Genomic DNA, 27,244 nt, shown 5'->3' with positions numbered 1-27,244 from the left:
CAACTCTTTGCAACCCCATGGACTGCAGCACACCAGGCTTCCCTGTCTATCACCAACTCCTGGAGCTTGCTCAAACTCATGTCCATCGAGTCAGTGATGCCATCCAACCATCTCATCCTCTGTTGTCCCCTTTTCCTCCTGCCTTCATCTTTCGCAGCATCAAGGGCTTTTCCAGTGAGTCAGTTCTTCCCATCAGGTAGCCAAAGTATTGGGGCTTCAGCTTCAGCATCAATCCTGCCAATGAATATTCAAAACTGATTTCCATTAGGATTGACCGGTTTGATCTCCTTGCTGTCCAAGTGACTCTGAAGAGTCTTCTCCAACAGCATAGTCCAGAAACATTAATTCTTCAGTGCTCAGCTTTCTTTATGGTCCAATTCTCACATCCATACATGACTACTGGAAAAACCATAAGTTTGACTAGACAGACCTTTGTCAGCAAAGTAATGTCTCTGCTTTTTAATATAATGTCTAGGTTTATCATACCTTTTCTTCCAAGGAGTAAGTGTCTTAATTTCATGGCTGCAGTCACCATCTGCAGCCATTTTCGAGCCCAAGAAAATAGGGTCTGACTGTTTCCATTGTTTCCCCATCTATTTGCCATGAAGTGACGGAACCAGATGCCATTATCTTAGTTTTTTGAATGTTGGAGTTTCAAGCCAGCTTTTTCACTTTCCTCTTTCACTTTCATCAAGAGGCTCTTTAGTTCCTCTTCACTTTCTGCCATAAGGGTGGTGTCATCTGCATATCTGAGGTTATTGATATTTCTCCTGGCAATCTTGATTCCAGCTTGTGCTTCATCCAGCTTGGCATTCTGCATGATGTACTCAGCATATAAGTTAAAAAGCAGGGTGACAATACACAGCCTTGACGGATTCCTTTCCCAATTTGGAACCATTCCATTGATCCATGTCCAGTTCTAACTGTTGCTTCTTGACCTGCATACAGATTTCTCAGGAGGCAGGTCAGGTGGTCTGGTATTCCCATCTCTTTTAAGAATGAATGTTCAACAGTTTGTTGTGATCCACACAGTCACAGGCTTTAGCATACTCAATGAAGCAGAAGTAGATGTTCTTCTGGAATTCTCTTGCTTTCTCTATGATCCAACTGATGTTGGCAATTTGATCTCTGGTTCCTCTCTCTGCCTTTTCTAAATCCAACTTGAACATCTGGAACTTCTCAGTTCACATATTGTGAAAGCCTCACTTGGAAAATTTTGAATATTTGCTGGTGTGTAAGATAGGTGCCATTATGCAGTAGTTTGAACATTCTTTGGCATTGCCTTTCTTTGGGATTGCAATAAAAACTGACCCTTTCAGGCAGTGGCCACTGCTGAGTTTTTCAAATTTGCTGGCATGTTGAGTGCAGTACTTTCATCATCTTTTAGGATTTGAAATAACTCAGTTGGAATTCCACCACCTCCACTAACTTTTTTCATAGTGATGCTTCCTAAGGCCCACTTGACTTTGCACTCCAGGATGTCTGGCTCTAGGTGAGTTACCACACCAGCGTGGTTATCCAGGTCATTAAAATCTTTTTTGTATAGTTCTGTGTGTTCCTGCCACCTCTTAATATCTTCTGCTTCTACTAGGTCCATACTGTTTCTATCCTTTATTGTGCCCATCTTTGCATGAAGTTTTCCCTTGGTATCTCTAATTTTCTTGAAGAGATCTCTAGTCATTCCCATTCTATTGTTTTCCTCTATTTCTTTGCATTGATCACTTAGGAAGGCTTGCTTATCTCTCCTTTCTATTCTTTGGAACTCTGCATTCAGATGAATATATCTTTCCTTTTCTCCTTTACTTCTTTTCTCAGCTATTTGTAAGGCTTCCTCAGACAACCATTTTGCCTTTTTGTGTTTCTTTTTCTTGGAGATGGTTTTGATCACTGCCTCCTGTACAATGTTACGAACCTCCATCCATAGTTCTTCATGCACTCTATCAGATCTAATTCCTTGAATCTATTTGTCACCTCCACTCAATCATAAGGGATTTGATTTAGGTCATACCTGAATGGTCTAGTGGTTTTCCCTACTTTCTTCAATTTATATCTGAATTTTGCAATAAGGAGTTCATGATCTGAGCCACAGTCAGCTCCTGGTCTTCTTTTTGCTGACTATATAGAACTTCTCCATCTTTGGCTACGAAGAATATAATCTATCTGATTTCTGTACTGGCCGTCTGGTGATGTCCATGTGTACAGTCTTCTCTTATGTTGTTGGAAGAGGGTGTTTGCTATGACCAGTGTGGTCTGTTGGCAAAACTCTGTTAGCCTTTGCCCTGCTTCATTTTGTACTCCAAGGCCAAACTTGCCTGTTACTTCAGGGATCTCTTGACTTCCTGCTTTTGCATTCCAATCCCCTATGATGAAAAGGACATCTTTTTTTTTTTTTTTTTGGTATTAGTTCTAGAAGGTCTTATAGGTCTTCATAGAATTGTTCAACTTCAGCTTCTTCAGCTTTAGTGGGGCATAGACTTGGATTACTATTGGTAAGGAACAGGTTAACTCTGGCCGGGGAAGGAAGCTTAGGTGGAAGACCTGTCTCCACCCCTATCTAGAGCAGGGAGGGTCGCCTCTGGTAGAAAAAAGCCACGGCACTGGGCGCTGCTTTTTTCTCTCACAGATGGGAGCTAGCAGTCCCAGAACTACCCCCTTTGAATTGTATCTTGGAAAAACTGGGGTAAGTTTTATCCCCAGAGCCCAGAATGTCCCTTATATATAGGCTTTCTTTAAGAGAAGACCTCACTTGCCCAGAGAGACAATCCCTGCTGGGACAGCATCTTATCAATCAGTCTACCCCTGTCATCAGAGCCAATTTGAACACTCTGGTTTAAATTTTAGCTATGAAACTGTGACTACAAAAAGAAAAGATGACATTTTTTACACTGAATGGCCATGATATTTTTTAGACTCTGGAGAAAATAGGTTAAAATGAAATCTTTTTGAAATTGCAAAACCAGTTCTTCTAGCACATGCAATTAGGAAAAAGCTGACTTGTTAAAATACTTTTTTTGGAGCTCCGATCCTGCCTGAGAAACAGAAAACATGCCTAGGGAAAAACCTGAAGTTAACACTTACCATGTCCTTGAGATACACAACCCACTCTGTCTGGGACTCCAACCATGAGCAAGTTGGTAGAACTTCAAGCCAAGAAAAAAAAAGGGCAAAGAGACATTTTAAATTTCTAGTGGAAAACTGTGAGGTCTCTGTGTGTGTCTTTGTCCTTGGACAATATTGCTGAAGCCTAATTGGCCTAAAGAGAAGTAAGCGCTTAGAAATCAAACAATTCTAAATTCAAAAAAATTAAACTAAAATGAATTTCAGGCTTGTGTGAACTGGGAAATATTCACTATTGAATTAATATCTGGTATTGATGTTTGTTTATTGACCTAATTAACATAGACATTGTGAAGATACTTTTGCAAATGACATAGCTTTGGGTGATTTATGTTTACCAGTCTACAAAATGATGATATAAAGTACAGTTCATGGTTGCTGAAGGAAAGTAAGATGTGTGTTTTCAATAAAAAGGTATAAGAAATGAAATTACATTCTATTAAGAAAAAGGAAGTAAACCTGAACTTAGAGGTTTCTGTTCTCTGAATGGGCAAATAAAGTGATGAATACAGAAAATACAAAAAAAGATTTGTGACAAATGAAAAAAGATTTGTGGCAAGTAGAAGAGAGTTTTGTGCAAGATACAAGTTTCTTAAGACATTAAACTGCCTTTGAGGTCTTTTATTGTTACTTTGACTAAGTGAACAACTATTGTTTCACAGTGAACATAAGCTGGTACCAAACTGGAATTTGGTTTTCTCTCCCTGATTAAAAGAACAAAGTTTTCTTGAAATGTGGCTTTAGATAATGGACTATGGCGCACATAAACAAAGCTCATTCTGCTTCTACAAAATTAACCCCTCATCAGGGATTTTTAAATGGATAAAGAATGGCTGTAAACCAGTCAGGGCTATGGGAGGTCCAACACCTCCGCTTGGCTTTTCCCAGCTCCCTGACAAACCTCACTTTTATTTGATAGGCTAAAGCCTTTCCTGGTTGTGGGGTTAATATCTCACAATGGGGAAAAAAATGGTTAAAATGTGTTTTCTGCAGTCTCCAGTGATTGGGGCACCCACTTTGCTGCACAGGTCATACAGACATTGGCAAAAACTTTATGAGCTTCTTCGAGACTATTGCTTTCACTGATGTCCTTGGTCATCCGGCAGGAGGTGGCAGAATAAAGGGGTCGGTTGCATGGGATTGAATAGACTGCAAAATATGACTACAATTTTCATGACTTTCTGTCTGATGTATTACTGTCTTCTAATCTTTGTTTTCAGATATAAAGAAGTTCTTCTTCTCAAGTTACTGATGATTTAAAACAATTTAATGATTTACACCTATGGGTAAAATTAAAACATTTTTCTTCTCTCTCTCTGCCTCGTCCCTCCAGAAATTGGAGACACTTGGGTTCTGAACAGCCTTATCAAGGTAAAAAAGATGTGACCTAACATATACAGAAATCTTAAAGTATACTGGGGAGCTCTAAAAGAAAAATCACCCAACTGATGTCAGGCTTATGGTATCTATCATGTTTCACTGAGTATTACATTCTAGTTTTATTAATTAAGGTCTATATTTACTGACTCACTTCTGAGTTAGTTCCTTATGGTTATGTTACATTGCTAAGAGGTTTAAGTTATTAAAAAGGACACTCTGAGTTTGTTTCTAAAGTTTATCCCAGTAACCAGTCTTTAAATAAAGATCAGTTGCTCCAGGATCTACAACCAGAAGATTAACAGCAGGCTATAGTCATTTAACAAACTCAGTCAGATGACCTGGAGATATCACTGGGCTATACCTAATGAAGTTCTTGACTTAAGGTCTTACTTGTGATTTTAATATTACTGCTAACTATATTGTTTTCTATATTGCCTGTTTCAAGAAGTGTTGTCCCTTACATTATCAAGTATGTGATGGAGCCACTGATATAATGATGGTGTACAGTTCCATATAAAATCCATAATTATAATGGTGTGACTCTGTATATGAAAAGAAGCAAGAGGGAATATTCTCCTGGACCAAGATACTAGTGAGACAGGTGTGGTCCAGAGATTTTGCTACTCACAGGGCCTAGTCCAGTAACAGCACACTGAGTGGCCTATCAGTGAAATCTTCAACAGACCTGGTAATGAGCCTTCCCAGCACTGTGGGACAAGATGGTCATGAAACGCCCCCAAACCATGGTCAAACTCATGGCCATAAAGGGGCCCTGTGACTGGAAACTGGCCCTTGCCATCTGCCTCTACGAAGATTAACTCATGGACACTACAGCTGCTGACCTTCAACATTCTCTGAAAGGAGTTCAGGGTGAAAATCAGAGATTAGACACTTGTTCTGTGCTCTAAAAAAAATGGACAAAACAAGCCTTTGGATAGTCAGATATTTTCAGGTAAAAAAATGTTTGAGCCCAAATTCTTGGCATCTTCTCATACCTAGAAAAACACTATCTATAATTGTTAATAGTAATAACTACTTTTGCTTATATGTTAATACCACAATAAGAGGCTAAAGCCTACTTGGACAAACTTAGACAACTAGCTATGACCATAGTGAAAGTGAAAGTCGCTCAGTCGTGTCCGACTCTTTGCATCCCCATGGACTATACAGCCCATGGAATTCTCTAGGCCAGGATACTGGAGTGGGTAACCTGTAAGTCTCCCTAAAACAGCTGTATACATAGGGGTTCAGGCTCATTCTTCTAAAAAGAAATGGTAAGATTTATTTTGTCTGTTAAGGTTCAGGTTGTCACTCTTTCAACTACTTCTAACTGGGTTTGTTATACCTACATTCAAAATGTATGTGAACATGCCAAATGGCTCCATTCTTATAAATAGGGCAGCCCAAGTGTTGACTATATCTAAACCAGGATCTAAGTTACTACCAACTGTAACCTGATTCTTACTCTTGCTTGGACTGCTGATTACAATAATTCTTTTACTGATTTTTGGTCTCTGCCTTTTAATCTACTTGTCTAGTTTGTTCTTTCTGAAGGATATAACAGCTTTCCATACAAAGTAACAGTGATGCAGAGATTCTGGTCACTCTTCAAAACTGGACTCCCCTGATGTTCCACTCTGGTCATAGATATAATCTTGGTTTACAAGCTCTCCTTGGTGAAGAACTATCTTGACTGTAATACTTGTAATCATTCTTATTTTGCTGTTTGTTCCTTACATCTGTAACTGTGTAACAAGATTTGTCTCTAACCATCTGAAAACACTTAAATTACAAATGATTGTTCATGCTCCTACAATTTCTACTGCCTCCTCTAGCTATTACTTGGGATCCTTGGATCAGAAACCCTAAATAAAGGGGTAATGAGAATACGCTGCTTCAACAACTTAGGGTCTGCCCCCCTCACCCGCAGGAAGCAGTTACTGACAGATTTCTCCACCCCTTTCCCCTCAGCAACAATATTCTCCTAAAAGAAAAAGGGGAGAATGAGATAGTTAATTTAGGCAGGTTGATAAGGAGTCCAAGCCTAAGGCCCCTTTATGGAGGAGGTACACATTCTTTCTTTTTCACATTTTTTTGCCATGGACAAGTAGGCCTTTGTAGGCAGCAGTATCTCTTGTTCAAGGACATGCCTTTTTTTTGAGCTTTGGATGAATGTTATGAGAAAAGGTCTGGGTAAAAACTTCCACAGCCTTGAGCTCTGGGTTAACCTGTTCCTTTTGGCTAATCTTGCACTGATGTCATCCCAGGATGTATGTTATGGGAAAGGGTCAGGGCAAAATTCTCACAGCATTGAGGTATTTTTTTATCTATTCTCAGCAGTTAGTTGAGAAGTATATAAGGCCCAGCTTAAACTAGTGAGGTGGGTATTCTCTTGCCCCCTTCTGTTGTCTATGTCAGAAGCTTTTTCTGTCACTTTCACTTTAAATAAAATCTACACAAAGCTCTGAGTGACTGAAACTGTCCTTCAGAGACCACGAATACAGCAGCATCACTCACCGCTAAGCTATCAGTACTAGGCTCTTGTACATTGTTTCTAAACCTTGAACAACTCTGCAAAGTAAGTACTATCCTCACTTTACACATGGGCAAACTGGTTCAGTGTTACATAAGTTCACACACAACTAATAAGTGATTAAGAACCAGAGTTCTAAATCTAAGTTTGTGTTGACTGAGTAGATAATACTGAACCCTGCTCAGCATTCCTTCCTCCTATGGCAGCAGTTAAGCCTAGTTTTTTTCCCCTTTGGGGAACTTCTCCTCCCAATCTTGGGGTAGAGGTGGATTGACCATCAGTCACATGGCTTCACCTCCCTCAGTGCAGCAATGGGTATATGACCCAAGCAGCACCAATTGTGTTATTTTCATGGACTTGAAGGAGAACGTGACCAAGAAGGCAGATATCTCTCCTAAAATCACAAGCATTAAGAATAATGTGAGCCTGGAACATTGTCTTCTATTTATATCTTCAACTAATCTCTACTTGTGTGTAAGAAATAGGAAAATTCTGTGCTCATTTATTAGGAGCAGATGCAGAAAGTGATCTTTTTGAGGGATTACTATGTGCCAGAGAGAATTCTAGGCACTGTATACCTTTTAAAATTTTGCATTTTATTATTAAGTCCTTATACATTTATAATCTTCAACTCTAGAAAAGGGGAGTTTATCAGTTGTATAGCCTAGATTTTGCTGCTACGTGTGTATGCATGCTCAGTTGCTCAGTTGTGTCTGACTCTTTGTGACCCTTCGGACTGTAGCCTGCCAGGCTCCTCTGTCCTTGGGATTTTTCAGGCAAGAATACTGGAGAGGGTTGCCATTTACTCCTCCAGGGGATCTTCCTGACCCAAGGATCGAACCTGCATCTCCTGCATTGCAGGTGGATTCTTTATCACTGAACCACTGGGGAAGCCCTTTGCTATAATAATCCCGAAATCTCACATAATAAAGGTATACTTCTTGCTCATTATGTCCAACATAGATTGGCAGGGGAGCTCTGTTCATCTAAAGCCACTTGAAAACTCAAACCAAACAGAAGCCCCAGCACTGAGTTAGGAAGGGATGTGACCAAAACACACACTGATCCTTACAGCTTAAAATGTCACCCATCACTTCTCTCTTCATTACCCAAGAAATGGCCCACATGGTTGCACCTAATTTCCTGGAGGTGGAAAGTACAAATCTACTATGTCCCTGAAACATGGAAGAAATAAGTTTGGTGAGTCAAAATAATAGCATCACAGGGAGAAATGACCCATTTCTGGGTAGATTTGATTCATTGCCTTTTTCTTCCCCCTGGGTTGGCAGTTTATTTTCTAAAAAAAACAGCAGTTATCTTATTTTCTTCCTTGAACATCATTTTCCTTAACAGAAAAAGTTATAAAAAACTGGGGAGGGGAGTTATATTATCTTTGCAGGCTGATATATTTGCAGAGGACTCGTGAATAATAACAATGATTAAAAAGCCCCTAGGTTTACTCCTGAATCCTTTGCAAAGAGCAAAGGACAACGCAAGAAAGAATTTTGTTTACAACAAGCTCCTAATACCACATTGATTATGACAGTGCAGTGGTTACGATTATGTTCACGATAGAATATTCCTTGCCCAAACACCAGACACGCTAAAATCACTTGGCTACTTACAAACTGGAGGAACAAGTGCAAGCAGTCATCTGAAGAGCGAGAACCAGAATGGGTAAGGCTTTTCTGACATCAGCGGCTTCTCACCTGGGCCAGCCTCCCTCACTTAGAGTCCTGGTCTTTGGTTTCATCTAAGAGGGCCAAGTGGATCCCCAGCTTTTTGAGTTCTTCCACCAGGTCCCCATTCTGGTGCATCTGCAGGAGAATGTCACAGCCCACCCCCAACAAACTCACCGTTGAGGTACACTTGCAGGTTGGTGGGCTAGTTGGAGTAGTCTTTCATGCCTTGCTGGAGCTGGGGGTCGTCCAGCATGTTGTAGGCCATGTAGTCGCAGATGCTGTGCTGTCGGAGAATCTGCACCACTGCGTTGCTGAAGCCACACTGGGGCTGCTCCAGCGTCCCCTTGAGGAAGACCACCACCTTGTCCTTCACCAACAAGTCCAGGTGCTCAGATGAGCTGCTGCCACCCTCAGGCCAGGGCCCCGCAGGCCACCACCACTGGGCCCAGGGACCCACTCCAATTAATTGTCTTTTGATTGGTTGCCACTGCCTAACCACTTGTAAAATTTGTAATGGAATAGTAAAGCATTCATTCCCATTCTAGTGTCATAGGGCTTTTCTGCATGTGCACTGAAGTGGATATAATCAAGTGGGAAAGCAAGCATTGAGTTTAGCTCCCCCTAGCCCACCCTGTGGGAGAAGGTAATGGCAACCCACTCCAGTACTCTTGCCTGGAGAATCCCATGGACAGAGGAGCCTGGTGGGCTGCAGTCCATGGGGTCGCAAAGAGTCGCATACGACTGAGAGACTTCCCTTTCACTTTTCACTTTCCTGCATTGGAGAAGGAAATGGCAACGCACTCCAGTGTTCTTGCCTGGAGAATCCCAGGGACGGCAGAGCCTGGTAGGCTGCCGTCTATGGGGTCGCACAGAGTCAGACACAACTGAAGTGACTTAGCAGCAGCAGCAGCAGCCCACCCTGTGAGGGTGGTCCTGAGGATTAAATGACATAGTGTATGTAAAATGCCTGGCATATAATGCAGCCTCAATAAATGTTAGCTGTTACAGGTTTGGCCAGGGGATGGGGGAAGAGTTGGTAGTAGATGAAAGACTTGTCAAAGCTCCAGGTCCTGATTTCCTCATAACACATTTCTCCCTGGCCTATAATCTGGCATCAGCCCTTCCTATTTGAATGTGGCTGCTTCCAAAGGTGATGTGTGCGCCCTGTCACCAAGTCCACAGTTTTCATACAGGCATCTTGCTGAGGCCTTCCACAGCAATTGACATTGAAATACAACCATTCATGAAACTCTCTGGCTTCCTCGACACTTCTCTGCTGTTTTGCTTTCCTTTTTTGACTATTTAAAAATATTATTATGTACTATTTGATAAGGGCTTCCCAGGTGGTACCAGTGGTAAAGAACTCACTTGACAATGCAGGAGACTAAGAGGTGTGTGTTCAATCCCTGGGTCGAGAAGATCCCATGGAGGAGGGCATGGCAACCCACTTCAGTATTCTTGCCTGGAGAATCCCATGGATAGTGGAGCCTGGCGGGCTACGGTCCATAGGGTCACAAAGAGTCGGACATGACTGAAGCGACTTAGCACACTCACACACATTATTTGATAAATGCAAAAGGATATGTAACATATGTTATGAAATTCAATAATAAACTGAACTCTCCTGAGCCCACTGCCCAACCTAAGAACTATCCCATCTCTCTGCCTTCCCCAGAGGTAACCAGTATTTTCACTTTTAGTTTTCATTCCCTTGATTTCTTCTTAAATAGTTATATCACATATGTAATTATTCTTGAACAATATATTGTTAGGTTGTACTTGCTTTCTAATTTTATAAAAATGTTATTATATGTAGGTTCTGCAACTCCCTTTTCTCATCCAACTTTTTTTCCTTCAAGACACAAACACATTGCTGCTGTAGCTGTAGTTAATTTTTCGCTTCTATATAGTATTCCATTGTGTGAATATACAACAATTTATCTACCCATTCTTTTTTTTTCTTGGAGTAAAAGTTTATTTGACCAAAATGTAGAAAAAGTGATACTATTACATATGATACAGTTGCAAGAACCTAAATGAAAAGTGTGGGTTTTATTCAGTTGCACAATTTGCTAGTGTATTTCTTGCATAGTGTGGTACTTAATAAATCGGAGTGAGGGCAGAGCATTCAGATAAGCTAGAAGTAGGGTGATTTTTTAGTCAGAATTGTAAACTTGAGTTGGCCCCCACACTGATGGGCAATGTGGAATGTTTCAGCTCTGAGATGTTAACTGAGAAAGCAGAAATATAACAAAGATAAAACGTGCAGCCCTGTCTACAAAATACTGCATTTCCAGTTTAATCAGGAGTTTCTTGGTTTTTTATTAACTTGGTCCTGAAAAAGGAATTAAAATTCTAAATAAGTAAATCTCCAATTTGCCATTCCCTCGAGTACAGAGGTGATGAAGTTGGGTCAATTACTTCTTTTATTTTTACTTTGTAGTCTGAGAAGGCCATTCTGTCCAATATTTGTTCATAGAAAAACAGTCTTGCTCAATTACTGATGGCTAAGCAGTCTTTTTGAAAAAGACAACTTCTCCTAATAGGACTGAATTCTCAAACATTCATTTCTCCTGAGTGAATGGCCTCATATCAAAGCATATAAGCATGTGTCATTACTGGAATAATAAGCTCCTCAGAGAACAACTTTAGAGTGAAAGAAACATATAGAAGAGTATATCAAGGATCAGTCCAGAAAACATTTGGGTAATTATTATGACTTTTTTCCAAGCATTCTCACACTGACTACTCAGATAATGTTCTGAATGGTGGAGTGTGGAAAAGAGCCAGGATGATCAGGTTAACCTCTTGGTAGTTTATAACTTCCCACAGTAACCGCACCCCCCTTTTTTGCTCTGGTGGAAAATTGCCACCCATTTTAATGTAGTGTTGGGAAGATCCACTGGAGATTTTAATATGATAATCCCTGGCCTCCTACAGTGTGACCAATGGTGGAATTCTTCAACCTTTTAAACTGACCCATGACCAGATGTCGGAATCTGTGTTTTGAAAGTGTGGGTTTGTCTATTCTCCCAGGAACCAAATGCCCTCGGTCTTAAAAGAGAGTATGCTCAATATGAAATCCCCTGCCTACCTTAAGAATGTATGCAATGTAAGCGTAAAAATAGAGCTGAAAAAACTGGTGCCACTTGAAAAAAAGAAAGGAGTAGATTTAACTGGTGCTCAAAGCTTCTCTGATACAAAATATTTTTCATGTATTCATAATTTCTTTGACATTTCCACTAAGGCGAAAAGGCAATGACAAAAGGAACTTCTTACAAGAGAAAAGACACGGAGCTCTGGAGTTTCTGCTGGAATAAGACTCTTCTGTTTTGGTTATATACAGTTTAGTTCATTCAGTGTTTGAGCCAGTGTCTGAGATAAGCCCCTGTTCTCTTCTTTGGCCTGGGCAAGTTTTTCTTCCAGGTCATCAATTCTCTTTTCCAGTTACACAACTGTTCTCTCTGCAAATTTGATATGGGTCTCAGCCTCTTTCAGTTTGTCAGACAGAAGTTTAATTTCTTCTTCATATTTGTCCTCCTTTTCAGAATACTTTAAAGATGCAGCCTCTAGTGACTTCAGGTTGTTAGTGACATTCTTGAGTTCTTCCAGGTCACCACATTTTAGTTTAGATACCTCACACTCCTCCACCCTCTCCAGCTCGCCCTCCAGGATGACCAATTTATGAGCTACCTCCTTGTATTTGTGGTCGGCCTCCTCAGCAATGTGCTTGGCCTCTTTAAGCTGCATCTCCTGAATCTCCATCTTCTCATTTTTCATGGCCAGGTTTTCTATCACCTTCATCCCTCTCGCTCTCATCTGCAGCCTTTTCTGCCTCCTCCAGCTTCTGCAGGGCTGTGGCCAGTCATTCCTGAGCCCTGTCCCATTCCTCGACAAGCTGGATGTGTGAATTGAGAGCTGCCACATCATCTTGGTCTTTCTCATGCTGCTCACGCTCGCCATCCAGCTCCCACTGCAGGCCCTGCGTGCGGTCCTCTGCCTCATCTGCTTGCTGCTGCAGGGACTGCATCTTGCATTTCACCGCCTCCAGGGAGTTGAGGCCAGCCACGGAGCAGAGGTGTACACAGCGGGCAGTGGTGGGTGCTCGGCTCTGGTCAACTCTGGCAAGCTCTACCCATTCTTATTTCCATCAATGTTGCCATGAATGCTTGTGTACATGTCTCCTGCTGGGACCTAAGGCAGGCAAATGCTCAGTTTTATAAGATAGTGACAAAATTATTTTTAGAAGTAGTATTAAGTGGGAATAGTAATGCCTGCTTTACCTCCCTTATAGGTAGTTGTAAGAGTAACACAAGCTAGTGGATGTGAGAACATGTTATACATTAATACATTAAGATGGCACAATTAGCATGCTGGTTTTGAGGCCAAGGTCAGACTACTGAAGGATGTGTCATGTGCATACTGGTTTCAAGGACCAGAAAGACTGTTCCATATCAATTTAAAGTATTTCTAGAATTTTCTCATGATAAAGACTAGACTCTTAGATTCTGAGGCAGATGTCTGTTTGTTTTCCTACCTGATCAGCAGCCTTTCCTCATTTCTTCCAATAACAGCACCTCAGTTTTCCAAAGAACTACCTCTGTTCCATTTTTGAAAGTGTCTCAAGTGCCCCACTCTCCTTAGCCAGCTCACTGGAGTTTATTACTGCTATTGTCATGGCTTTGTTTCTTTGCTTTATCTTGCTTGCTCTTTAAAGACTTCTTTCAAAAAAAAAAAAAAGACTTCTTTCACTTCTAAGTCCAGCATGATAAACTGATTACAAAAATGGTCACAGCTGTTTGCACCTCCCTGTATGTACACCTTTTGCAGCTCTTCCCTTTAAGAGATGGCATCTGTTTCTCTACCCTTCAAATCTAGAATAATCTTGTGTTTTCCTTTTATCAATAGAATGTTGCAGAAGTGATATTATGTCAGTTCTAAGCCTTGCATGCTTCTGCTCACTCTATTGGACCCCTGGAGTTACCATGGGAATGAGCCTGGGCTAGCCTTCTGGAGGAGAGACCCATCTGTCTAGCTATATCCAGCCAGACCAGCTTAGACCTGTCAGTCCTCAACCAACCCACCAGCCACAGATACATAAGTGAGCCCAGCTAAGATCAGCCAAGCCTAGTGCAGATCAACAGAGCACTGACCTATAGACTCATGAGCAACAATACATGGTTTGGTTTCAAGCTACTGAGTTTTGGATGGTTTATTATGCAGCAGTTGCTAACTCACACGTCCAGCAATACAATAAAAAGTACGTTTTATGCAGAATCTGGTTGTTTAGTAGGAAGGCCCTTCAAGATATTTATTCTTCTGTACTATCTCTCCCACTACTTCTCCATTTTCTTCTTAGAATGTCTCTTAAGATTAGCATTTCTCAGAGTTTCTGTTTTCAGTCACCTTCTCACTAGTCTTTCTCCCTGGTCAGTTTCATCCTATCACATGGCCTCAGCTCTTACCTTTATACAGATGACTCCCAAATCTACCTCTATGTGAACTTTACTGAGCAGAGTCAGAGTTCAAATGGTCTACTGGACAAGTCTATATAATATTCTCCCAGAAAAATCATGACTCAATATGTTCAAATGTGAAGTCTTACTCACACTCCTTCATTGTTTCCTATACCTCCTCCTCCTCTAACTTGATTTCTCTATCTCTAGATAGTGTCACTACCATCCTCACATCACCCAGGCCAAAAAGTTCATCACCTAAGACTCTCCATATGCCCAGTCATTCTGCAATGTCTCATATCTGTCCCTTCCCTCTATCTTCATAGTCCCTCCTCCTTCTGCTGCTTCTTTTTGCTCTTTTACTCTTTCTTTGTTCTTGCTATCAAAGTGTGACCAGTAGTCCAACAACATCAGCATCATTTGGGGAGACTATTAGAATGCAGAATATTGGGCCCCACCTAAAGATCTATTCAATCAGAATCTGCATTTTAACAAAATCCCTAGATAATTCATATGCACATTAAAGTACAATTAGCAACTCCCTAGTTAAGTCTCAATCAGGATAGGTGTAAGTCCTCACCAGCATATATACTATGCACCATGTTAGTGGCACTCAAGCCCGGCTGCACATCAGAATACCTGAGAAGTCTTCAACTTTCCATTTATCTTTTCATTATTTAATCTTTTAAAAAATAATATATTTATTAGTTGTTTCTTCAATAGAGAAATACAAAGAAGGAAATTAAAGTTGAATTATGCCTTGCCCAGATAACACCAAATGACTTTTCTTTTTTGACAAAAGGAAAATTTACCTAAGGTTAGGCAACTCAAACAGAATAAAATATACAAAATGAAGACCGAAAAACTGCTAGCACCACCTCAATTCCAACTCTTTTTCTCAAATATTGCTGTTCTTAATCAGAATTAACCTTCCAGGAAATAATTAAGCACATACCTGCATATATGTTTACTCTTTTGTTTAATCATCATGATTTTTATATTTAATATATCTTAGAGATATTTTTCTATAAGCATATACAGAGTATTTCATAATTGTTAAACCACATGGTATTCCATTAGATGGATGATTCCATCTGATGGATCAATTCCCTATTGACAACTGCTTTGATTGCTTCCAGTTTTAGCTATTACAAACAATGCTGCAATTATCATCCATCGGCATGTGTGTGTGTGTGTGTGTGTGTGTGTGTGTGTGCGCTCGCGCGCGCGCGCGTGCGCATGCGCGTGCTGTGTTTAGTCGTGTCCGACTCTTACTGACTCTATGAACTGTAGCCTGCCAGGCTCCTCTGCCCATGGGATTTTTTTTTCCATTTATTTTTATTAGTTGGAGACTAATTACTTTACAATATTGTAGTGGTTTTTGCCATACATTGACATGAATCAGCCATGGATTTACATGTATTCCCCATCCCGATCCCCCCTCCCACCTCCCTCTCCACCCAATCCCTCTGGCCCCATGGGATTTTTCAGGCAAGAATACTGGAGTGGGTTGACATTTCCTTCTCCAGGGGATCTTCCCGACCCAGGGATTGAACCTGCATCTCTTGCATTGCAGGTGGCTTCTTCACCTCTGAGCCACAAGGGTAGTCTATCCATCAGCATATGTTTTGATAAAGTTCTGCAAGTATATCCATAGGGTAAATTTTTAGTCCAAAATTGCTGAATATATTGGTTATGGTGCTTTTAGTTACAATAACAAAGCACAATTCCAGGGATAGGGTGAGCTAGAGCTACCCAGTTTCTTTAAGTCTCTTTGCTGTGCAGTCCCTACTTTATCCAAGTAGTTTTTTTCAGTGTGATCCCTGAACCAGCAGCATCAATCTCACCTGATAATTTCTTAGAAAAGGAAATTCTTTGTCCCTACCACAGACCTGCAGAATTTGAAACTCTGAGAGTAGGTAAAGATCAGCAATCTATGTTTTAACAGATTGGGTGATTCTGATGAACACTAAAGACTGAGAACCAGTGCTTTAGCCAAGGTGCCAATGAAATGGCTGACAATGGCAATGGAGGCTTTGAATCTCTTCCTTAAGTCCAACAGAGAAGAGAAAACTCTGATCCAACATTCCAAGTAAGTAGGATTCCCGTGGTTCTCCCTCACTGACTTGCTTAGGTCACAAGTCCTCTGAACTAATGATGTCTGTGGTCAGAAGAACTGAGAGTACAATCTGTTTACTCACAAATACATGGGCTATGAGTGGAAAGAACAGACACATAAATAAAAATCTACAACTTCTTGGGAAGGAAAAAATGGGGAATGTTTGCTGAGAAGGCACGAGCAATGCGTACAATGTTCAAAGAATATCTGCATGTTTTATTTTGATATATTCTACCAAATTATACATCAAAAAAGTTGTAACAACTTCAAGCCCACCAGCAGCATATGAAAACATCTAGTATTTCTTCATACCCTGACTTGCTGTTTAAATCAGACTTTAAACAATTCCCAGTCTTATAGATAAAGATGGCATTTTATTATTTTGATTTATATGCCTTTACTCATGGATGAAATTAAATATCTTTTCAAATCTCTATTGATGTGTGCATGTCTTTATAGATCACTTGCTTATTCTTTAGCTCACTTTACTATTGGGTTTTGTCTTTTTTATATTAGTTATTCTGAACTCATTGTAAATTAAAGAAATTAGCCTTTTATTATATATGATGCAAATATGTTTTCCCAGCTTTGTTGATCTTTTGAATTTGTTTATGGTATTCACCCCCCTCCCCCCGCCAAAGCTTTAATGTTATGCAGTGAAATTCATCAGTATTTTTCTTTACTGGAATCTGGATTTGGGATTTTGCTTTAAAAGGGCCTTCCCCCATGTCCACCTTTCCAGGTGAACATCAGTCAAGTCTGTAAAGCTTTTAAAAATTAAGGATGCTGGGCCTCCATTCCAGACCTAATAAAGCAGATTTTTTAAATGTGACCCTCTGTACTGGGTTGAATAATGTCCTCCCAAACTGTGATTGTGACTTTATTTAGAAATATGGTCTTTGCAGATATAACCATGTTAAAATGAAATCATATCACATTAGGGTGGACCTTAGCCCAATGACTGAGGTCCTTACAAGACAGAAATTCAGGTACACACATGTGATGATGGAGGCAGAGTGATACACCTACAAGTCAAGGAATATCAAAGACTACAATCACTAGAAGCTAGAGACAAGGAAGGATACTTTGCTAGGGCTTTCAGAGTGAGCATGGCCCACCATCACCACTTCTGGCCTCCAGAACTGTGAGACAATAAATTTCTGTTGTTTTAAGCCATGCAGTTTGTGGTACTTTGTTGTGGTAGCCCTAGGAAACTATATACACTCTTATTTGTTCAGTTGCTCAGTCACGTCTGACTCTGCAACCCCATGGACTGCAGCACACCAGGCCTCCCTGTTTTCCACCACCTCCCAGAGCCTACCCAAACTCATATTCATTGAGTCAGTGATACCACCCAAACATCTCGTCCTCTGTCATCCCCTTCTCCTCCAGCTTTCAATCTTTCCCAGCATCAGGGTCTTTTCCAATGAGTCAGCTTTTTGTATCAGGTGGCCAAAGTATTGGAGCTTCAGCTTCAGCATTAGTCCTTCCAATGAATATTCAGAGTTCAGTATGAAAAGGCAAAAAGATATACACACTCTATATCTAAATTTAAAAATAAATCAAGTGTGATTCCAAAACACCACAGGTTGAGAAACACTGGACCAAATAATAGTCATAACCATCCTTGACTTACTCAGTATTTAGTAAGAGTAGAAAAACAGAATGACTGAAATATTTCTCCTTTAGAAAAGGGAGTCCTGGGTGTTGTGACAATCCTTTGGAAAAAATTAAGTTATCGTTATCAAGTTCACTATAATAAACTCTAAATGTGTTCTAGAAGCTAGGGACAGGACAAAATCCCTACTTTCATGGAGTTTTCAATCTAAGGAGAGACAGACCATGAACATATAAACAAAAGTTGGGTAACTTCAGTAAAAGGTGATCTATGAAGAAAATAAATTTAGGTAATGAACTAGGGCACATCTTAATGTAGAGAGGGTGGTTAATTTAGTTAAGGTTGTCAGGAAAGGCCTTTTGGAATAAGTAATATTTGAGCTGAGCCCTGAGGGTGTCAGCCGTAGGAACATCTCAGGGGAAAAGAGTTCCAGATAGGAGAAATGCAAAGTTTTGAGAAGGAAATGAGTTTAAGGTAGGTTAAAGACCTAAATGGAAAGCACTATAACAGAATGAGAAAAAAAAAGATAATATGGTTATTGCCTTGGATAAAAAAAAGGTCTTGCAAAGCAATAAACAAAACAGAAAATCCACAGAAGACTGATATAAATATATCAAATGGCTACACAAACATCTAAAACTCTTGTATGACAACACAAACCATAAACATGGTACATACTATAGGAAAATATCAGCTATATAATAGACAAAGGATTAATATCCAGAAATATAAATGACTCTGACAACTCAATATGGAAAAAAACAAACAACCTGTAAGAAAAAGTAGGCAAAGGTTACAAACAGTTCACAGAGAATAGGCCAATAAACATCAAATAAAAAGATGCTCAACTGCACTAGTGACGGAAAATGCAAAGTTAAAAACAAACACAAGTTGCCATTTTTTTTTCTCCATCAGATTGGCAAACAGTTTAAAGGTTGGAGTCTTAGAAAATGTGAAGCTACACTGCTGATGGGAGTGAAAACTGACATAATGCTTTTGAAAGGCAACTTGGCAGTATGTATTAAGATTGAAACTACAGAAATACAGAACAGACTTTTGAACTCTGTGGGAGAATGTGAGGGTGGGATATTTCAAAAGAACAGCATGTATACTATTTATGGTGAAACAGATCACCAGCCCAGGTGGGATGCATGAGACAAGTGCTCGGGCCTGGTGCACTGGGAAGACCCAGAGGAATCGGGTGGAGAGGGAGGTGGGAGGGGGGATCGGGATGGGGAATACGTGTAAATCTATGGCTGATTCTTATCAATGTATGACAAAAAATAAAAAAAAAAAAAAAAGATTGAAACTATCCATACTCTATGGCCCAGCAAGTCACTTGTGAGTGTCCACCTACAGAAACATGCCTGTGCACAAGGAGGCCCTTACTAGCATGTTCACTGCAGCTCTGTATTACTGAAAAATTAAACCACTGTAAATATCCATCAGGGAGTGGAGAAATAAATCAAGAGCCAGGATGACCCAGAGGGATGGGGTGGGGAGGGAGGTAGGAGGGGGTTTCAGGATGGGGAACACATGTAAATCCATGGCTGATTCATATCAATGTATGGCAAAAAACACTACAATATTGTAAAGTAATTAGCTTCCAACTAATATAAATAAATGAAAAAATAAATAAATCAAGAGCCATCCAAATCATGGAATTCCCTGAACAAGAATTCAAAAAAGAAGGACAAGGTTGATTATTTTCCTTGTAGAAAGATCTCCAAGATGTTGCCAAGTGAAGAAAGCAGTTGGCCAAATGATATGGACAGTATGATCCCGTTCACATGGAAATGATTGATATCTACAATAACCTCCATTTTCTGTGTTATCATCTTGTTTCTACCCACCCCCACCTCCTACTCCCAGTGAAAAGAAGTTTGGTTAGGGCAGTAACTGTTTGAGTGGCTACAGTTCCCTCAAGTCATCTCACAATTACCATCTAGCAGGAGTGAGAGCCTGCTACATAATTTGTAGGGCCCACTGCAAAATGAAAATGGAGGGTTCCTTGCTCAAAAACTAGGAGAGAGGTGGGAAGTACAGTTAAAGGCATGAAAATAAAATATGTTTTCTTTAAAAATATTTTATTACTTATAAAACATGGTGATAATAGTGATACCTGAAAAATAATTTACAAATTGCAGAACAATATTTTTATAATTTTATAATAAAATAAATAACATGTTACTAATGAGATATCTTGATTGATCATAAGATTTTTCTGCCTCTCTTCCCTGCAAATTCAATTACTTAGTCATTTTACCAAGCTCATTTTGAACCAATATGATTGAAGGCAACATCAGTCACAAGATTGTAAATATTTGAAACTTCATTTTGATAAGGAGCTTTCTGCTGATGCATTGGCGCTGCTTTTGTAGGCTGTGACAACAATGGGATAGATTCCTGATAAATTATTTCAAGATACAAATTTTCACACATCTAAACCTGTAGATTCCTGTAGATTCCTGTAGAACACCTCTAAAAAGATTTAACTCTTCATACAGATCAGTTTTGTCCAAGTCTAAATCTAATTTTAAATATAATTTTTACAATGGCATTTAATGTTTCCTCTGACATTTCCTGTAACTTGTGGAGGTATGCTATATAGACTGAATGCTTGTGTCCCTGACCCCCAAAGTCATATGTTAAAATATTAACCCCCACAATGTGATGGTATTAGGAGGTGGGGCCTTTGGTAGGTGATTAGGTCTTGAGGGTGGGACTCTTATAAATGAGAGTAGTGACTTAGTGAAGTTGCCCAGTGTGTCTGACTCTTTGCGACCCCATGGACTGTAGCCTACCAGGCTCCTCCATCCATGGAAATTCCCAGGCAAGAGTACCGGAGTGGGTTGCCATTTCCTTCTCCAGGGGATCTTCCTGACCCAGGGATCAAACCAGGGTCTCCCGCATTGCAGGCAGACGCTTTACCATCTGAGTCACCAGGGAATAGTGCCCTTATAAAAGAATTCCAAAGAGCTCTTTCACTCCTTCACCCACACAGCAAGATTACCATCTATGAGCCAGACACTAAATCAAGCTAGCACCTTGATTTTGAACTTCCTAGCCTTCAGAACCATGAGAAATAAATCTTTGTTCATTAGCCATGCAGTCTATGGCAATTTTATTATAGTAGCCTGAATAGACTAATACAAGGTCATACAGGAAATGAAAATGGCTTCATAATTTATTTATAATTTAAAACATATTTGTATGCATTCTACCAGTATACCTTCAATTATAAGGAAAACACTTTTAAATTATCTTCCTCATTAATAATTGGTTAATCCAAAGTTTTTATCTAATGTGTCTATTTTGATGATTTTTAAATTTAATTTTCATTTCCTAGTCTGTGGATATTTGCTTTGCAATTTTGCACTAGTTTTCAAAATGAGATATCCTACACTGCTCAAAAAATTCTAATAACCACACCTCAAAGTAATTTACTTTAAAGGCAAACCATTCAATATCACAGAAATCCAAGTCTATGCCCCAACCACTAATGCCGAAGAAGCTGAACGGTTCTATGAAGACCTACAAGACATTCTAAAACTAATACCAAAAAAAGATGTCCTTTTAATCATAGGGCACTGGAATGTAAAAGTAGGAAATCAATAGATACCTGGAGTAACAGGCAAGTTTGTCAATGGAGTACAAAATGAAGCAGGGCAAAAGCTAACTGAGTTTTGCCAAGAGAATGCACTGGTCATAGCAAACACCCACTTCCAACAACACAAGAGATGATTCTACAAGTGGACATCACCAGATGGTCAATACTGAAATCAGATTGATTATCTTCTTTGTAGCCAAAGATGGAAAAGCCCTATACAGTCAGACAAAACAAGACCTGGAGCTGACTGTGGCTTAGATCATGAACTCCTTATTGCAAAATTCAGACAAATTGAAGAAAGTAGGGAAAACCACTAGACCATTCTGGTATGACCTAAATCAAATCCCTTATGATTATACAGTGGAAGTGACAAATAGATTCAAGGGATTAGATCTGATAGAAAGAGTGCCTGAAGAACTATGGATGGAGTTCTGACATGTACAGGAGGCAGTGATCAAAACTCAATAAAAATAAAGGCAAAATGGTTGTCGGAGGAGGCCTTACACATAGGTGAGAAAAAAAGAGAAGCGAAAGGCAAAGGAGAAAAGGAAAGATATATGCATCTGAATGCAGAGTTCCAAAGATTAGCAAGGAGAGATAAGAAGGCTTTCCTAAGTGATCAATGCAGAGAAATAGAGGAAAACAATAGAATGGGAAAGACCAGCGATCTCTTCAAAAAAAATTAGAGATACCAAGGGAATATTTCATGCAAAGATGGGCACAATAAAGGACAGAAATGATAAAAATGTAACAGAAGCAGAAGATATTAAGAAGAGGTGGCAAGAATATACAGAAGAACTATATAAAAAAGATCTTAATGGCCCAGATGATAATGATGGTATGAAAACTCACCTAGAGCCAGACATCCTGGAATGTGAAGTCAAGCGGGCCTTAGGAAGCATCACTATGAACAAAGCTAGTGGAGGTGATGGAATTACAGCTGAGTTATTTCAAATCCTAAATGATAATGCTGTGAAACTGCTGCACTCAATATGCCAGCAAATTTGGAAAATGCAGCAGTGGCCACGGGACTGGAAAAGTTCAGTTTTCATTGCAATCCCAAAGAAAGGCAATGCCAAAGAATGTTCAAACTACTGCACAATTGCATTCATCTCACATGCCAGCAAAGTAATGCTCAAAATTCTCCAAGCAAGGCTTCAACAGTATATGAACTGAGATCTTCCAGATGTTCAAGTTGGATTTAGAAAAGGCAGAGGAACCAGAGATCAAATTGCCAACATCAGTTGGGTCATAGAGAAAGAAAGAGAATTCCAGAAAAACATCTACTTCTGCTTCATTGGCTACACCAAAACCTTTGAGTGTGTGGATCACAACAAACTGTGGAACATTCATTCTTCTTTTTTGGAACATTCATTCTTAAAGAGATGGGAATACCAGACCACCTTACCTGCTCCTGAGAAGTCTGTATGCAGGTCAAGAAGCAACAGTTAGAACCGGACATGGAACAATGGAATGGTTCCAAATTGGGAAAGGTGTACATCAAGGCTGTATATTGTAACTCTGCTTATTTAACTTAAATGCAGAGAACATCATGTGAAATGCCAGGCTGGATGAAGCACAAGCTGGAATCAAGATTGCCAGGAGAAATATCAATAACCTCAGATATGCAGATGACACCACCTTTATGGCAGAAAGCGAAGAGAACTAAAGAGTCTCTTGATGAAAGTGAAAGAGGAGAGTAAAAAAGCTGGCTTAAAACTTCAACATTCAAAAAATTAAGATCATGGCATCCAGTCTATCACTTCATGGCAAATAGTGGAAACTTCATGGAAACAGTGACAGACTTTATTTTCTTGGGCTCCAGAATCACTACAGATGGTGACTGCAGCCATGAAATTAAAAGACACTTGCTCCTTGGAAGAAAAGCTATGATAAACAATCTAGATAGCATATTAAAGAGCAGAGACATTATTTTGCTGACAAAGGTCTATCTAGTCAAAGCTATGGCTTTTCTAGTAGTCATGTATGGATGTGAGAATTGGACCATAAAGAAAGCTGAGTGCTGAATAATGGATGCTTTTGAAGTGTGGTGTTGGAGAAGCCTCTTGAGAGTCCCTTGGACTGCAAGGCGATCAAACCAATCAATCCTAAGGGAAATAAGTCCTGATTCATTGGAAGGACTGATGCTGAAGCTGAAGCTCCAATACTTAGGCCTCCTGATGCAAAGAACTGATTCCTTAGAAAAGATTCTGATGCTGGGAAAGATTGAAGGCAGGAGGAGAAGTGGATGACAGAGGATGAGATGGTTGGATGGCATCACCAACTCGATGGACATGAGCTTGAGCAAGTTCTGGGAGTTAGTGATGGACAGGGAACCCTGGCGTGCTGTAGTCCATGGGGTCGCAAAGAGTTGGACATGACTGAGCAACCGAAATTAACTGAACTGAACTGAAAGTTATTGTTCTGCAGTGTCCATGAGTACCTTTTGATTTTGTAATAATTTACTGACAAAGTTTACTGCCTGAATTCTAGCAGTTCCTGACCCAGTTCTCAGGCCAGAGTTAATATTTGTGTCCAGTGGAAGGGACAGGTTCTGTGACAGAAGGGCAAGACTGCCTCTCACTACAGGTCCCATCACTACCCCCATGCAGAGGCCATCCTTTCTCTCAGGGCTATGGCTACTGATACTTCTGCTGCTGCTGCTGCTGCTGCTACTGCTACTGCTGCCACCACTGTCATTGGCTTAACACCCCCCACTCCAGGCCCCATAGTGCCCCAGACTGCCCCTGATTTGCTTATACATACCAGGCACTGCCATGTCCACAGGCTGTGCTCACTGCCACTCAGTATATCTCTTCTGCTCATGTGTATGCTCCACTGTCACACTGGACCATACTTAAAAGACACAAGTTGAAACATAAAATTAAGAATGTCAAGACAGTGACAGAGCATTAAATCAAGCCTGAAGTCCTTTCTGGGAGTATAGCTCTGTATATCTTGCACACCCCAAGATGGCCGTGGAGGAGTGGGCTGGTGTTCTTAGTTACCTACTTTGGTACCTGGGGGACTATCTTGTCAGTTTTCATTCCAAGTGAGTGTAAACCTTATTTTGCTTCTATGATTCAAATTACGCAAAAAACTGTTGATCACCTTCTCCTATTATATGGATCTTAGAGTCACCAGTTCCTGTTAGATTCACAAATGGAGTGGTGAAAAGCCTGGAGTCTGGTCCTGTATCACCAGGAACCCCCGCTTGCATACATACTAGCCATATGGCCTCGAGCAAGTGGTTTTAAGTGTCTACACTCAGCTTCCTCATCCATAAAATGGGGATAGTACTACTACTAGTACCTACTTCATTGGGTTGCTGTAAGGATTGAGTTAATGCATATAAAGAGTTTAGAACAGGTGCTTAACACACAATAACTTCTCAGATAATGTTATTTATCGTTACTCTGTCTTCTGTTTTCACTGTCTTTGTACTTTCAAGTCTATTTTGGAGCAAGTCTGTTCTTATGTAATGCTTTCCCATTTCCCCCCTGTTTTTCTTCATGAATTTTATAGTTCACTTTGGCCCTCATATTTTTTTAATCTCAACAGTTATATGTATGTACATTTAGACAGATGAATCAGAAAAGAGCTCGCTGAGGTTCCTTCTAGGAAAGCAAGCAGGGATTGAATGGTGGTCAGGGTGGATCTTCAGCCTGTTTGGATGTTAATTTACAATGGGAATGCATTTCCTATTGTTTATGTAATTAAAAGTAAATGTTTACAGCTGTTAAGTGGAGGTGGGATAGAGGAGGAAAGTTTCCAGGGCAGCCTTGTGCTATGGCGGCCAGTTCAGATCATGCACTGATGATGTAAGGCACAATTGGAGCACACATTTTCAGGGCATCAGCGGGCTGCCTCCCAACCAGGGCAGTGTGAGTTACTTTGTCAGCAAATCTAACTGGCTCGATTTAGCCCCCTGACAGCTTTGCTTTCCCCATTATCTTTTATCCCACCAACCTTACCACCCAAGATCACTGAGGATAATTTTAGGGATGGGTACCACTGTACCTAGGTCAAACACCACCTCCTGTGAAGCCTTTCTTGACACACCCACTGAATACATTTGAATTAATTGTGGTTCCCTTTCTGTTTACACCTGTTATTCATACCTCTAGTTAGCACTTGAGAGGGTTTGACCTTTTAAGCCTTGTTATTGTTCATTGAATCTTGCCTTCCTAATTAGATTGTACAGGGTCTCTAATTCAGGAGACCCCACCCCCAAACCCCACCAGTCCATCATAAATGTTCAGGAGGTGTTATTGAGAGAGAGCCCTGAAATGGCCCCACAACCAAATTAGGGACTTTACACTTTTTATTCCTTCTATCCTGTCCCTGGCCAGCTCTTCCTGTTATTCAGGCCTTCTGCTCACATGTCAGCTTCTCCAAGAGGCCTTCCTTGACTATTTAAAATAGACTATGTGCTTCCCTGGTGGCTCAGATGGTAAAGCATCTGCCTATGCCAACAATGCGGGAGACCTGGGTTCGATTCCTGGGTTGGGAAGATCCCCTGGAGAAGGAAATGGCAACCCACTCCAGTACTTTTGCCTAGAAAATCCCATGGATGGAGAAGCCTGGTAGGCTATAGTCCATGGGTTGCAAACAGTTGGATATGACTGAGCAACTCACGACTGAGCAACTATTTAAATCTTTGTCTCATAACTTGTTTTATTGTCCTCACAGCACTCACTGCAATTTAAAATTCTCTTACTTAACTCAGTTGTCTTGCTCTCTGGAATGTGAACCACAGGAGGGCAGGGACCTTGTCTGAATCCTCAGTGTCTAGAACAGTACCTTGTATATAGTTGTTGTTCAGTTGTTCAGTCGTGTCTGATTCTGTGCAACCCCATGGACTGCACCATGCCAGTCTTCCCTCTCCTTCACTATCTCCCAGGGCTTACTCAAATTCATGTCCATTGAGTTGGTGATGCCATCCAACCATTTCGTCCTCTGTCGTTCCTTTATCCTCCTGCCTTCAATCTTTCCCAGCATCAGGGTTGTTTCTAATGAGTCAGCTCTTCACATCAAGTGGCCAAAGTACTGAAGCTTCAGCTTCAGCATCAGTCCTGCCTGCCAATGAATATTCAGGATTGATTTCCTTTATGATTGAATGGCTTGATCATTTACAGTAGGTGTTCAATAAATATATGAATGAATTGTACATGATTATTGACTGATCTCCATGAAGAATGTTAATACCACCAGGGCCAGGACCTTATCTGGGTTACTACTACATCCTCACACCTAGTACAGTACCTAGTGCATAGTAGATGCTCAAGAATTGTTGGGTAAGTGAATTAATGCTCTTTAACCCAGCATATTCAGAACTGAACTTAGTCTCTTCTGCACAAAACCTGCTTTTCCTTCTATGTATCCTGGCTCAGTCAATGGCATCGTCATCCAGAAATGACACCCAATCCATAAATGAACTCACACTCCTTTCACTCATTCATCTACTATTTTCAATTAGTCTCCTAGCCCTGGCTTTTTAACCTCCAAAATACCCCACTTATCTGATCATTTTGTACCCCCTGCTGCAACTATTCTGATTCAGGCCTCATCTTTTTTTCATGACTATTCCAACTGCCTCCTCTCTGCCTTCCCCCTTTTCTGCCATTTATTATGGAATCCTTCATAAATTTGTATGTCATACTCATACAGGGACCATGCTTAATCTTCTCAATGTCTTTTCAATCTTAATATATGTGCTGCTTAAGCAA

General features: G+C 40.4%; 1 non-coding gene and 2 pseudogenes across 1 annotated transcript; all 3 read right to left on the bottom strand.

Annotated features, from left to right (window-relative positions):
• Positions 1-8,754: 8,754 nt before the first annotated feature.
• LOC122435561 lies at positions 8,755-11,589 on the bottom strand (annotated as a pseudogene).
• Positions 11,590-12,047: 458 nt separating this feature from the next.
• LOC122435560 lies at positions 12,048-24,294 on the bottom strand (annotated as a pseudogene).
• Positions 24,295-27,140: 2,846 nt separating this feature from the next.
• On the bottom strand, positions 27,141-27,244 carry LOC122436157. Its single transcript, XR_006267919.1, has one exon. It is a non-coding gene; the product is annotated as a U6 spliceosomal RNA (small nuclear RNA).

This window comes from Cervus canadensis, chromosome X, assembly GCF_019320065.1.
Source record: "Cervus canadensis isolate Bull #8, Minnesota chromosome X, ASM1932006v1, whole genome shotgun sequence".
NCBI classification, from domain to species: Eukaryota; Metazoa; Chordata; class Mammalia; order Artiodactyla; family Cervidae; genus Cervus; species Cervus canadensis.
This window is presented reverse-complemented; position numbering and strand designations above follow the sequence as displayed.